At 40.6% G+C, this 13,219-nt stretch overlaps 1 protein-coding gene across 5 annotated transcripts in view; it reads left to right on the forward strand.

Annotated features, from left to right (window-relative positions):
• The window catches only part of LOC107376025 (protocadherin-15), a 383,296-nt gene that overhangs the window by 101,675 nt on the left and 268,402 nt on the right, over window positions 1-13,219 (forward strand). For 3 of the 5 annotated variants that reach the window (XM_070542553.1, XM_070542552.1, XM_070542555.1), the window contains exon 1: window positions 9,190-9,510. The exons of the other annotated variants lie outside the window; for them this stretch is intronic. The gene's annotated coding sequence lies outside the window, so the exon portion shown is untranslated. Of the gene's footprint in view, window positions 1-9,189; window positions 9,511-13,219 lie in introns of those variants that run through there. 5 annotated transcript variants of the gene reach the window in all.

Raw genomic sequence — 13,219 nt, forward strand, 5'->3', positions numbered from 1 at the left:
TATCATGTACAGTCATCACTCGATCTATGAAAAAGGGTTTAGAACCACTGCCAGATGCAGAGGATGATTTGTGTGAAGGTGGGAGTAAAATCAGGAAAACAGAACGGCAACGTAGACGGGAGAAAAACAAGTACAAGGGTGGATTAAAACCTGTGAAACCTGCTTTGCCAATTACTCCACCTATTGATCTTCAGTGGCAAGTCCCCCAAAACTTTAAAGATAGCCAAGACAATGATCCTTCTTTAAAACCTCTCTTTAAAAAAGCACAGGAAGTAGATGGAGAAAATGCTGTGGAAGTCAAAAATTTAAATGGAGAACCTTTTATTATAAAAGGTAAACTTTTGTATCTTGCAGATATTGAGGAACCCAGACTGGTGGTACAAAAAGATGAACGATCATTAATCTTGCATTTGGGTCACACGGTACCGTGGTCAGGGCATCTAGGACAGGCAAATACTTACAACCGTATTGCTCAGCGATTCTATTGGTCAGGAATGTACAAAGATGATGTTGACTATTGCAAAACCTGTCATGGCTGTCAGCTAGTTGCCCCCACCAAGGTTTCAGACAGGGCCCAATTACAAAGTTTACCAATTATAATAATAATAATAATAATAATGCATTGAACTTATATAGCGCTTTTCTAGACACCCAAAGACGCTTTCACACACTCGCATTCACACACTGCTAGTGATGGTAAGCTACTTGTAGCCACAGCCGCCCTGGGGAGGTCTGACAGAGGCGAGGCTGCCATTTGGTGCCGTCGGCCCCTCTGACCACCACTAACACAGGCAAGTTGGGTGAAGTGTCTTGCCCAAGGACACAACAGCAGGATACCCCTGGCGGGAGCTGGAATCGAGCCCATGACCCTCCGATCATGAGGCAACCCGCTCTACCACCTGAGCTACTGCTGCCCCAAATTATGAATGTACCTTAGCCATGGACATCATAGGACCATTACTCAAGAGCAGTAGTGGGCATAAATATGCATTAGTCATTTGTGATTATGCAACTAGATATCCAGATGTCTACCCATCACGTTCCCTTCAGGTCAAACACATTGTCCAGTGTTTGGTAGATCTTTTCTCCAGATTTGACATCCCAGAGGAGATCCAAACTGATCAAGGTACTAGTTTCATGTCACATCCGAACAAAACTCTGTATAACCACCTGGGTGCAAAGGGTATTTGAACATCTCCATACCATCCAGAAACAGACAGTTTAGTGGAGTGATTTAATGGTACATTGAAGCAAATGTTAAGAAAGTTTATTGATGACACTGGTAACAACTGGGATAAATGGCTGCCTTGTCTTTTGTTTGCCTATAGAGAAGTACCACATGCTTCAACTGGGTTTTCTCCATTCAAACATCTCTATGGAAGACAGGTTAGAGGCCCTTTGGACATGCTGAAGGAGAGCTGGATGGCTGGCGTGGCTTATCCAATTATGAACATATCTCCTACATTCTACAAATGAGAGACAAACTGGAAACATACAGAGAAAAGGTTAAAGACCATATGCAAAAGGTACAACACAAACAGAAGGTATGGTATGACAAACATGCCCGTGAAAGAGAACTGCAGACTGGCCAGAAAGTTTTAGTACTTTTGTCTACTGGTCCAAGTAAGCTATTGGCTAAATGGCAGGAACCCTACACTGTGGCTAGAAAAGTGGGTCCGGTGACATACAAAATCACCTGTCCAGACAAACGAAAATCCAAGCAACTGCTTCATGTAAATCTGTTAAAAGAATATTATGAGAGAAATGTTCCAGGACCAGCCCCAAACAGATTCTGATGGTTCAAGATATTCGACCAGAGGATGTTGGCATTTTGGAAGTTGGGGAAGAAGAGATGAGTCCATCCAGGGACATGGCTAGATCCAAAGCAACTCTTGAGCATTTCACTGAAGAACAGTGCTATCAGCTGGATGAGGTGAAGCAATCTTTTCCATCTCTGTTCTCAGATGTACCTGGGTGAACTGATGTCATAACACATAAAATAGTCTTGAAAGATGTTAAACCTGTTCATCTCAAGCCTTTCAGGATTCAAGAATGAATGATGGAACCATTGAAAAAGGTGGTTCAAGCAATACTGGAAATGGGAGTGATCGAGCCATCATGAAGTGATGGTCAAACCCCATTGTGCTTGTTCCTAATAGAGACTCGACTCAACTTCAATTTTGTTCAGACTTCAGAAAGCTTAACAGCATTTCCTGTTTTGATCCGTACCCCATCCCACACATTGACGAACTGCTTGAAAGACTAGGAAAGGCCAGATAAATCACAACCTTAGATTTATGCAAAGGCTACTGGCAAGTGCCTTTCAATCCATCCTCTAAAGAATACACCGCGTTTCAAATTCCAGGAATGGGTTTATTCCATTACACAGTCCTACCCTTTGGTCTTCATGGGGCACCAGCTAGTTATCAAAGGTTAATGGACATTATCCTTGATTGCCCAAAGTATGCTGCTGCCTACCTGGATGATGTGGTGGTTTACAGTGAGTCATGGGAGGATCACCTACAACAGCTGAAGATCGTGATGTCAAAGATACATAAAGCTGGTCTGACTGAATGTGGGCAAGTGTGCCTGGGCACAGAAAGAAGTTAAATACCTAGGTTACCTGGTTGGACATGGACAAATAAAACCACAAGTTGAGAAGGGGAAAGCTGTACAAGCCATACCCAGACCCAAGACAAAGAAGCAAGTGATGTCATTTTTGGGTTTAGTTAGGTGGTATAGAAGATTTATTCCACATTTCTCAACTGTGGCAGCCCCTCTTACAGAGTTGACTAAAAAGACCACCTTCAAAGTGAGATGGAATGATGATTGTGAACTTGCTTTTCAGTCCTTAAAAAAGCAGATATGTCAAGCACCTGTTTTGCAAAGTCCTGATTTTTCCAAGCCTTTTATTGTGCAAGTAGATGCTTCAAATTTTGGCCTTGGAACAGTACTGGCTCAAGAAGAAGCTGGTGAAGAAAAACCTGTTCTATTCCTGAGTAAGAAGCTGTTTGATCAAGAAAAAATATACTCCACTGTGGAAAAAGAAGGACTAGCAATAAAGTGGGCTGTGGATTCCTTAAGATATTATTTGCTTGGAAGATAGTTTATTCTGCAAACTGGGGAAGGGGGAGGGGGGGTGGGTGTAATGGCTCTCACTCAGCTATACTCAGAATGTAGCTTAGGGGTGGCTACAGGTATTGAACTCAGGTGTGAAACACCACAGTTGGGTTATTTTTTAACAAGGGGGGCAATTACTTTTTCACACAGGGCAATGTAGGTTTGGATTTTGTTCTCTCCCTAAATAATAAAAACCATCATTTCAAAACTGCATTTTGTGTTTACTTGTGTTATCTTTGACTAATGGTTAAATGTGTTTGATGATCAGAAATATTTTGTGTGACAAACATGCAAAAGAATAAGAAATCAGGAAGGGGGCCAATGGTTTTGCACACCACTGTAGTTGTGCACAAATGTTACTTTTCATTAACCCTGTCAAGTAATTCTCACTTTTGCAATACAGTACTCCTGCAAGCAGTTGCAGAGACCAGAGACAATCTCTGATGAATTATGTAAAAAATATGTCTTTGTCACGGACTCTTAGCTAATTGTTAAGTCTGCAGTTTGTGGTTTTCAGGAAGTTGATTTTATTTTGGCAAGTTAAGAGAAAATACACGTCGGTCAACGTTTCAGATGATTTGAAAGGCACACTGCATTTTTGATTGCTTTTATCACCCCTAGTGTCCATTATTAACTCTCTGTGGTTAAACAAAAAATGAACTTATCTCCTCGCTGTGTAATTGTCATTTTAACACCTTCATCTAATAACTGAAATGTTTCCTCAGTCTTCATTAGTGTCTACAGGAGCAGTTAATCACTAAATCAAACAAATCAGCTGTGTTCACAATCTAAAACATGCAGGGAATGTGCTGGAAGCAGACTCCAGCATCACCATGTCAGCTCAACTCCACTCCACAGCTTCTCCCACCAGCAGAGACCAGACTGGCAATTCTGAAGCTGCAAATGTGGTATTCTGGCCCCAGAGAGTGGTGAGGTCTGACTGACTTTTCATTAACCCTCTCAAGGGTCATTTTTGCACATACTGGCTCAAAAAATATTTTTAAAGATATGAAAAATTTGCTAAGTATTCATTTAAGTTTTTCATCCAACAATATTAAAAACACTTTGGTAATGTCCGAATGCCAGGCATATTTTCACAAACACTGCTATGGAGGTGTTTTGGCGATGTGCTGCTGGCTCCACTCTCTTAAAGGAGCAATAATTAAGAGTTCAACAGTGAAATAATCACAGTTTAATTTCTCAATCATGTTGGAAAGAAGGTTACATAGTAACAGATTTCCTTCTCATCTGGCTGGGGGGGGGGGGGGTTGTCAGTTTTTCTCCTTTCAAATAAACAAAAACAAAAAGTGCTGTAGATACTATTTACAAATCGGTGAGTTTGTGTTTGGGATGCACCGAAATGAAAATTCTTGGCCAAAACCAAAAAAAAAAAAAAGGAAACTAAGGCCGAAAAACCGAAAGAAATTCTTACGTCAATATTTAGAACTATAGCGTTTATGGCTGCAATGTGTACTAACCTCACTAAAATCAAGGCATTGCAATAAATCAATTACAAAACCATGAAAATGTTTATTTAGCACTGACATAACAACAATGCACAATATTAATTATAATTCTAAAAAATATGTTTCACTTGACCCCACTCATGTACATAAAATAAGTTATAATTACAAATAATATTCATAAATGCACAGGCTTATAACTGAAAGGCCTGCCTGAGAATATATAAGTAACCCTTTAAAGTCATAATTGTGTTTAATGAGCCACAGCTGCAAATATAATCCCTTATGAAGTTGTTTTGCTTTACACCAGAAGATAATAAAGATGTGTAACTTCAAACTGAGCAACATTTTTGGGTGTTTCTATTGATATCTTTGGAGTTTATAGAGTTTGAAAACTGGAGAAAAGAGAGCTAAAATCAACATACAGACATGAAAACAACATACAATGTGTAAAAACAGCATACAAGCATAAAACCAAGTCACACAAAAGCCAAACAATAAAAGTTTGTCTTCAACCGACTCTTAAAAACCTGCAGTGATGGTGACTTCTTAGGTGTGTTCTTGCTGTGTCTTTCTAAATCCATTCTTTCGTTCTTTTTTAAACTCAGAAACAGTTTTGTTTACCTGTTTGTAGCTACAGTTTCGCCGACGGCTGCCGGCAGTAGAGGGCGACAACGTCCTCTGCTGCCCGCAGATAAACGGAGAAGGAAGTGACGCGCCACCATCAGCGTCAGCCTGAAGAAGCCGGCAGCCGTCGGTGAAACTGTAGCTACAAACAGGTAAACAAAACTGTTTCTGTGTTTAAAAAAGAACGAAAGAATGGAGTGATGGTGACAGTTTAACATCAAGCGGAAGCTCATTGCAGAGAGAAGGAGCCAAGACCGAGAAAGTCTCTCCTCTAGACCTGTACCTAGTCTGTGGGACAGTTAGTTGCTCCAGGTTAGCCGAGCATAGAGTTTGTGATGGGGTATGTCTTTTTATTAGTGCTGCCAAGTATGGTGAAGCACCACCATGAAGAGATCAGAAGACATAGCACAGAACTTTAAACTTTGCCCATAAATCTGCAGGGAGCCAATGTAATGAGGCCAGCACAGGAGTGATGTGTGCTGAATCCCCCTTCCCTGTCAAACATCTGGCTACAGAGTTCTGAACCAACTGTAGACGTCTCAATGCTGCCTGACTTAGCCCAACACATAAAGCATTACAAAACAATAAATAAACTAATGCGTGGAGCACAGACTCCATATGCGCTTGAGACAGCATGCGTGGAGCATAGACTCCATATGCGCTTGAGACAGCATGGGCTTGATTTTGGTTAGCTGTCGCAGGTTAAAGAAGCAGGACAACCATGTTGATGTGAGCTTCCAATTTGAGTTCTGCATCCAGCATTACCCCCAGGCTGGTGGCAACTGACTCCTGGTAGGGAGAGAGAACATCTAAATTGGGAGCAGAACTTTCACTTACCTTACTAGATGGGAGGAATGTAAAAAGCTCAGTTCTGCATGGAGGTAATTAGCTGCAAGCCAAGACTTCACATCATCCAAACAAGCCAGGATTTTAGAAATGGAGCCACTTTCTCCTGGAAACACAGGAAAATAGATCTGGCAATCATCTGTAAACAGATGAAATTTAACACCATGACTGCTCAGGAGAGCCCCCAAGGAAAGTAAAATAGCAAAGAGGAGTGGCCCCAGGACACAACCTTGTGGTAACCTCCACCACAAGTCTTCCCAAGGTGACACAGTATCGCCCACCATGGCACAAAACCTCCTGCCCAAGAAATATGACTGCAGCCATTCAAGAGTCTACCCTGTGATTCCCACCCATTGCTCAAGGTGATCCAGCAGAATGTCATGGTCGACAGTGTCAAAGGCAGTTGTTAGGTTCAATAACAACAGCACCACAGCTGCACCCTAATCTATAGCTACAAATACATCATTTAACACCATCAACAGTGCAGACTCTGTGCTATGTCCAGCCCTAAATCCAGATTGAAACATCTCAAGCATCTACTAACCATCTAAAAAAGACACCAACTGCTGATGGACAACCTTTCCCAGCAATTTAGAAGTGTAAGGAAGTTTAGAGATGGACCTATAATATTCCAAAATAGATATATCAGAGCCTGACTTTTAAAATATCAGCTGTATCACCACATCTTTCATAGAAGTTGGAGCTGAACATGAATGCAGGATCTTGAAATCCCTCCACAGAATTTAGAGTGCTGAAGAAGTGTTCAGGGTCATGTGAGTTGGCAGAAATTATTTCAGCAAAATATGCTATCCTAGCCTTCCTCACAGCATCCTGGAACGCAGCCAAAGACACCCAGAAAATGTCACAAGAAATTGCAGACCATCCTACTTCCACTGCCTTTCTGCAAACCTACAGTCTGGTCATCAAGGAGTGTGACAGTTTAGAGCTTCAACAGAACAACACGGCTGAGAGTACACTTCTCCTTTTACATGAAAGTTGTCAATCTGCGTCAGCTGTGGACGAAATATAGCAGCTGCTGGCGGTTCATTACATCAACCTGCTATATAACAGCACAGACCACTTTGCTTCATTCTTAAATAATGCACCTTTAAATTTTCTGTTCAATGAAACCATTGCATTAGCACTATTCTTACTTTGCCCTTTAAAAAAAATGGAAACGGGCTCATTATTTATTATTATTTATCTGTTTACTATTGGCGACAGATGGCACATGCTGCTTTTACATCTGTGTTAAAGAACACGACATGGGCACGTTTGTGGATTGTTAGAAGCTCCTCAAAAACGGAGAGCGATTAAGGGCCTCTGTTTCAATTTAAACATTATTAACTTGGGCATATGTTGCTGATGTTTAAAAAAAAAATGAAATTATTAAATGCATAATACATGTAAAGTGTAAAATTAGTGCCAGGAGTTAGTTATATTATTTCTCACTTTCTTTAGCTGATTTAGTTATGCTTGCAGAGGCACACATCCAAATGTACTTCATCACACTGAATAAACGTTATGTGCCCTAAAGCCTTGATATATGCACGCTGGCATCGGTTTAGTGTTCTTTTTTGCACTAAAAAGACTGCATTGAGGTTGTGGCCTGAATCTTTGTATATCCCTTAATAATCCTTTTCTATAGAGCGTTTTGACTCCTGACTCAACCCTGGCCTCTCATTTAAACTGCAGAAACAAGATGAGAGGCAGAATTAGTTTCACGTCAAGGGCGACCTTCTGCTCAAGCCTTTTCTCCCACTATCAACGTAGCAGAATTTGTGGAGGTAATCATGACTTAACCCAGATTAGTTTATCATCTTTACATTCGTGTTCTGTTTCTTCTTTTTGTTTTATTAATTTAAAACAGATCGAACTAATATGCAAATGCATTGAAGAGTTTTGTGTTCCTTGAACGTCGAATGTTAAGGGAAAAAAATCAAAAGTCACCTCTACTTTTGCCGTTCTTTAACACAAGAGAGACTAGATAAACTGATGACAGTGTTGAATAAAACATGAGCACGTTAATAAACCTCTAAATGCTGTAAATTTGGGTTATTTTTCTTTTTTCTGTTATAAAAGGACAGTCTGAGCATTCATCAGATATGCCATTGCTTTATCACATCTTTCTTTCCACTAAACTTCCTTTTATCTTATGTCCAGCTGTTGTATTGGCTGGATTCTCATAATTATTTTTGTTCAAGCATAAAAGCGTTCCAGAAAAATAATCCTGCTGACTGATAGATAATCTCCTGACCTGATGAGCACCTGTTTCACCCATTTAAAGTGGAAGCAGAAATATAAGCAGGCCTGTTGGGGACTCAGTAGTTTTTATTGTATTTTATTTTTTTTACAATCCCAGTTATGAAGGGTCACCTTTAAGCCGTCCGTCTGTTCATCTGCTCACAACATCTGTGACTTTTTCTGACTGTGATGATCCACGACTCAACGGTGGCAGCTTAGTGGGTTGTTGTAGCTCAGCATCCTTGTATTTAATTGCAGTTTTTTGAAAGACGTCTGCACGTGTCTGTTTCTGTGGGATTTTTAAAAATTAGGTCTGGCAAGTTATTTAAGCGAGATCTGCATTTTGGGGCAGTGTTTGTTTGTTTTATAAGAGTAATGATCTAAAATCGCTTTTTCCCGTGATCTTTGAGAGGAAGACCCCCTTCTGTTTATCTCATGCTGAGCTGTTTTATTAATTAGGTCTGCTTCTGGAACCATTAGTGGGGACTTAATCAGCACTGCTGCTAATTATAACTAATTGATGGAGATTTTATTTTTTTTTACATTTTCCCCTTATTTCTTCGTTTTATTTTCTGTGGTTACATTGTTGGAAATAAAAAGTCCAGACTATATAGTTTAGTGACAAGTATAACAAAGCGCCCCTCTCAGCCCCACACCAGTTGGTGCAGACTAATGGATTAAAGTCAGAAATAATTGACAGCTGCTGGTGAAAAGCTCTTGTTGACCCTCGGGACCTTTGACAAATTCAACAGAAGGGTAAGTTGTGGTTTGGGTTTCTGTTTGTGAGCGGATTTGATGCCCCCCCCCCCCCCCCCCCCCCATTTATTTATTTAATTATTTATTTATTGCCGACGAGGCGTCTTGTTGAATAGAATCTATTTCTCTACACACGAGGTGGGCTGGAGCATGTCGACGGTGGGAGGAGGAGGGGCATCGCAGCTTTAGCCCGACTCACCTTTCCTGACCGCTGTAATAAGATTACCTGCCTCACACGTCATGACAGCAGAGAGGGGCAGAGAAGGGCTGGAGCCGGGCTACTCCATCCATGCTGTTATTTTGCTCCTGGCTGCTGCAGCGAGCTGGCGGATTGTTGCCCTGTCGGTCTGAGGAGAGCGGCAAAGTGCTGATGAGCTCGGCTCAGGAGGCTGTTGCTGCTCCGACAGCCGGCGATTCGACCTAATTTTCTAGAGCACTCCCGGAGTTAAACATGGTAAGGCTTTTACTTTTACTTTCTCATTTTGTGCGTAAATTATAGCACGAACGTGCGTAAACACGTGTGTTCTCGGTGCGCTGCGCGCGAACTGGGCTCTTTAACCACCGAATAGATAAGATGCTTGCATCAGTACCAGTATTCTGACCGCATCATATCGGTTTCCCGTCGAGGCATGAGTAATCAGCTGGCTTTCCACTCAACACCTTGGTGCGCACCGCTATAAGCTCTGGAGGTGGAAGTTTTCAAACACAAACCGGAAACATCGGTGGTGATTTAAGGATTTAAGTAGTAAGTAATACCTATTATCTCTCTCTTTATATACACGTATATGTCTCTTTTTCTTATAATCAACGATATTATAAGAACTATTGTGCTTCATATGAACTCTTTTCTGTTTCTGCACCGTATGATTCCCAGCCTGTGTGGGCAGCATTTGGCAGAAAAACCATTCATTGAAAGATGAATGGCTTGATTGACACGTTGGTTTAAATTCTATATACATTTGAGATAAAATGGCTCTATTATGGATCAAAATTATTTCTTAAACAGTTACTCCACTCAAAACGTAGAAGTGTGCGGCTTAAAGTGTAATTACAGCCTGACATCTGTCATTCCTCTCAGAGAGGTTTAGGGGAGTTAATTTCCTCTAACGTGAATGGCATGAATGATTTATAGGGAGGTGTTTTGCCTCTCTTCTGAAAAGCTTCTGAGGAAAAACTTGAACAAAATGCACTTTTGTTGTGAATTCTGATGAGAAAATGCAGTGGCGTGTCTAGAAAACTCTTTCTGTGCCGCTCCTGGACATGCCCCTGAAAAAATGACTCATCTGCAGATACTCTTGCAATTATTCCATTTTATCAAACCGTTACTTCAAACATATTTTCATCAAGTTTTCCTTTGGCTGTTCTGAAAGTCCCTGATTTAGCATTTGAACCTCTGAGCTGGCCATGCTTTTACCATTTCATTTGATGTTTCTGTTATTTTTTAGACGATTGAATAAACTCAACTTGTCAAAAAACTTTAAATATGAAACACCTTGACTCTTACTTAAAGTGAGCTACATGCAAATGGCCAAGGAGCAATCTAACAAGCTTAATTTCTCACATTAATAACAGATAGACTTTTCCTACATAGGCCTCAGCAACAGTTCTGTGTTATATTTTATTTTCTTACTGTAAAGTGGTGTAAAGAATCAGGAAAAGCAGGTGGTCCTTGAGTAAATATGCATCTTTTAATTAATGCTTTCAAATCACAAAATGATTCAAAATTCTTGTTTAAACACGACAGACAGACATTTGTGTTTTCTCTGCTGAAACTTTAGAGCCTGCAGTCTGCAGATGCGTCTGGCTCTGTAATTGTAATTCTGGTTTACCTTCTTTTGAATAAAGTAATTTATTTTACCCACCTGAACTTAGGATTTATTTCTATATACTCAGTCTACATACTTAAATGATTTGTCCAAAAAAAAACATTGAATATCCACCCAGATAAGTTCACCATGTAAGAAAATGACTCATTTTTTTGGAAATCATCTTTAACACCGTTTAAGTAACTAATAATTCATTTTTATTTAGATCATTGCTGTCAATATATGGCTTTACTTTAGTTTTGACCTTCAAGAATGGATAACGTTAGATACCCCCCTTTTTACAGGCATGATGGTGGTCAGGCAGCTCAAGGTGTCTTTTCTTTACCGATTAACACTTCCTACTAAAGAAGTTAAGAGCCTCACATTAACTGACGTGAATGTAAGGGGGAATTCAGCTGTGTTGAGTAAACGTACAAAGTTAAAGGTTATCCTTTCATAAGGAGAGACTACGGGGTGTCGTGGAAACAGGTTGCAGCCAAGAGCAGACTTGCTGTCCCATTACATGGTCAGTTTCAGTGTGATGTGCAGATGGGGATTATTACTGGCTGCTGAGAAGCCCTTTAAATGTTGAAGTAATGAGGGTAGTTGTTTAATAGCACACAGTCCCACAGCCTGAAGCACCTCTAGGTTCACTCAGTTGGGGTGAGTAGTTTTATTTAGTGTTTACCTCTTTTGAACATAAGATGAAGCAGGTGTGTGTGTGTGTGTGTGTACATGCATGCACGTGCATGTGTGTTTCTAAGTGGTAAATCCACAACTGACAAGACCTGCAACACCATGACTCTACAGATGAAACATCACTCAAAACAGATGCTGCAACAACATGACGGCACTCACTCTGTTTCCCTTGAGAGTGGAAGCTAGAAAATACTCTTAGAGGTTTGGAAAGGCTCTAATTTTTAAGGGTTTTGAGTTATTTTAGGGTTTTGTCAAAGGAAAACGTTTATACAGCAAATATCTGTATTATAATGCACTTTCAGTGTCTTTAAGGTCACAAATGCCATTTATAAGATCCTATACATACATACGTACATGCAGAAACTGATGGGATCTGCTTTAGAAACTCATCCAGTGCCCCGATGACCACGGACACCACCAGGATTTCTTGTTCCGCCTTTCCCGGGATCCTTTGATTTCCCGCTTTCCTGTTCATTTTCTCTCTCGTTTTTTTTTACATAATTTTTCTTTTCTCCTTTTAAACACATTTTTAATCATTTTTGAAATCTTTTCATACTTCAATTTTTTGTTTTGTTTTTGTGAAGCGCCTCGTGATTTTTATCTTGAGAAGCGCTATATAAAAGTTCGTCTTCTTCTTCTGGTACTTCTCTAGAGCTGTTTTTACAAAACAATGCTGTCAGTTTGCCGCAACACAGAAGCAGCATCAGGGAGCCTTTGGTCATTAATAAGTGGTCATACAGATAAGTAGCGCAATATTATTTACAAAGCGAGATGGAACGAATGCTGAAAAATTAGCTCATCGCCATGCTGCCGTTGCACGTTTATAAGACACACCCTTGCAGGAATATTACGCTCATTTGCTGGCATGGTGTGTCTTGTAAAAAGGGCTTAGTTTCTCATGTTCTTTTCTCCTGATGGTTCTCTGGTGTTCAGGGCCTGTTCCTGTGTAGCTATGACAAGTGCCTCCGTGCTGTCCTTCAAACTAGCTCTTTCTAGCCATTGGTAGGATTTCCACGTTACATCCCATGCAGGGCACGATGGTATTTCCAGCATTTCCATTCTGTTCACCATTGACATTCACTGAACAAATCATCAGTTGGGGCCTTATCCTTGATGTACTTATGGGACTTGGATGTTTCCTGGACAGTGGCTCTCACTCTTACTAGTCCTCGGTCTCCTTCCTTACGGCTAGTGAACAGTGTCAGGGTGCTGGATTTGAGATGAAACTCTCCATTAATGTTTAGAAGCTTTCTTGTCTTAACATCTGTAGGATATCCGATTACTGTCAGTTCAGTATACTAGCCAGCTACTAGCCACACTACATCCACTCAACTGAAGTGTTTGGTTCTTTTTACTTTGGGGTTACTTGTTTTTTCTATTGTTACCAGCCATGCAAGGGTTCTGAAGCTACACAAACATTAACTGTTAGCAACTGTCAACGTATATACTGGACAATTCATGTCCATAGGCTCAACTTATAAGTTTTTATGCTAAATAGGAGGTTCCCACCACCGCCATTTTGATCGTGTCACAGGTGCCGTCACGCCCATACAATCCAAAAATGGGAAAAGAGGTGGAGCTAAGGGTGGGGCTGTTATATTTGGAACAGGGTTGGAACAAATGAACCAGTGTAGCTACTAGCTAACTTGGCTAACCCGA

Source organism: Nothobranchius furzeri, chromosome 12, assembly GCF_043380555.1.
Source record: "Nothobranchius furzeri strain GRZ-AD chromosome 12, NfurGRZ-RIMD1, whole genome shotgun sequence".
Lineage (NCBI taxonomy): Eukaryota > Metazoa > Chordata > Actinopteri > Cyprinodontiformes > Nothobranchiidae > Nothobranchius > Nothobranchius furzeri.